Raw genomic sequence first — 2,299 nt, 5'->3', positions numbered from 1 at the left:
GGCTTCAGGGGGTGGTGGCTTCTGCGGCCACTGAAGATACTGAGGAAGTGTCCCAAATGCCGGGCTCAAGGCTTGGTTCAAGGTTTGGGTCTGCCACCAAGGAGTTCCTCACTGGAAATCAGTTTGCTTCATGTTACACATCCTTCCTTCTCGATACGGCAAGTGGAACTGGGTGGATTCGGTTCATTTAGGGATCCCTGCCCTTTTTGTTTTCTGACTCTAAGGTCTTTTCTCTTAATGTCTATGCCGTGGTACCCACGGAAGGTATGTTTAAACTTAGGCCTGAGCAAATGAAATAGAAAACTTATCAGTCTTCAACAGTGTGCAGGTGCTGGGTTCAAATCCTGAATTTGACTTTGGAAGTGACCTCACGCTTGGACCCCAGCTTTCTTTTCTGCAAAGAGAAAGTCCAGAGCACGTCATCCCTGTGTTAGTCAGGTTAGGTTGGGTGAGGCTGCAGTAACAAAACAGCCTGACGATGAAGGTTCAGGTCTAACTCACACTCCATTTGTGGGCTGGCCGTGCCTCCGCTCCGTGTGGTCTCCACTCCGAGGTGAGCTGAGTTTTTGCTGGTCTATGGCAGAGAGAAAAGAGACATGGCGAACCAGGTCCTGGCTCTTAAAGCCCCTGCGTGGAAGTGACAGGTGTCACTTTTGCCTACATTTCATTGGCAAAAGCAAGTCATATGGTGACGCCTTAGCTCCTAATTCTCCCACCAGGAGGGAACCAAAGTGTTTGATGAACACTTCGTGTGATATATCACAATGCCTAATGGAGCAATTGAGACAATTCATGGAAATAATGTATATAAAATGCACATCATAGTGCCTGGCACATAGTATGTCCTCAACTAATGAGGCTTATTATTACTACTGCTATTATGAATACATTGATGACTTATTTTGTTGAATGGAGGGCGTGTGTTTGCGTGTGTGTGTAAGGGCCAAAATCTACAGTTACAGAGAAACAGGGAGAGGCCCACATTTATATCTATCTCTGCAGCCCTCATCTCTACCATAGTCACATAAACGAGGAAAGGGAGGAGCCTCGTCCCCCAATATCCCAGAAGTAAAAATGTTTCTGGGAACTCAACCTGTTAGGAATATGATCGGATGGCCAGAAGTCTGCAAATCCCACTACATTCTTTGCAAAACAAGTCAAATTTAAATATATATATGTACATATTTTTTTCTGAGACAATGCACAAAGAAAACAAAACATTTGTCAAGACAGAAAACTAAGAAGAAAATTTGGACCGCCGAAAAAGGTTGGATAGAAGGCCCCATGTCAGGATCAATAGCGATGTCCTTGCATAGGGATTTCCCAAATTCTGCACCATTTGATGACAATGACAAAAGCCGATGTCACAGAACACTAACGGTGGGCAGCCGTGGTGCTAAGTCCTTTGGAAAATCAGCTCGTTTAATTCTCTCAACAACCCTGCACGGCAGAGTCTATTATTATCCACATTTTACCGATGAAGTAACTGGGGCCTTAAGCGACTCACCTTAGAGCACGTGACTGGGAAGCGGTAGAGCTGGGATTTGAACCCAGATCTTCTCGTGCCGGAATCTGTGCTCTGAGCCACTGTGCAGAGCCACTGCCATGGAGAGCTCTGGAAAAGGACAATCCCCTGGCTCCTCGCGTTTTTGAGTCTAGTCACAGGGTTGTGTGGTCCTCACCATTAATCTTAAACCGCGTTCATCACTGCAACAAGAAATTTTGTACCCATTAGCAGTCACTCCCCATTTCTCTCTCTTCGGAGCCCCCCAACAACCACTAATGTACTTTCTATGGATTTGCCTGTTCTGGGCATTTCGTACAAGCGGAGACATACACTGTGCGATCTTTTATGACTGGCTTTGTTTACCTAACATCATGCTTTCGAGATTTATTCACGTTGTAGCGTGTATCAGAGCTTCATTCATTCCCTTTTATTGCCGAATAATATCACATTGTCTGGAGAGACCGCATTTGATTTATTCATTCAAGTGGTTGTTTCCACTTCGGGGTTATTTTCTGTTAGATTTATAAAGAGGGGACGCCTCTCCGAACCAGTCTGTCAGCTCTTCGAATAGATTATGAGTATTATTATTCATTTTGGTGTTTCCGATTTGAAGTCAGGATTAAGAGTCGGGATGAAATTGAGACAGAAGATCTGAACTCAGGCGAGAAGGGTCAGAGATATGAGTGAGCAAAGGTCTGAATTCAGAAGCCAAATATGGCAATATGGTCAGATATCAGATGTAGGGAAGGAAGAATCGACCGAGAAAACTGGGCTGGATAATCTGATCTTCGA

Source organism: Pteropus medius, unplaced genomic scaffold, assembly GCF_902729225.1.
Source record: "Pteropus medius unplaced genomic scaffold, Ma_sr-lr_union100, whole genome shotgun sequence".
Taxonomy (NCBI): Eukaryota; Metazoa; Chordata; class Mammalia; order Chiroptera; family Pteropodidae; genus Pteropus; species Pteropus medius.
The sequence above is the reverse complement of the archived record's forward strand: the minus strand, read 5'-3'. Positions refer to the sequence as shown.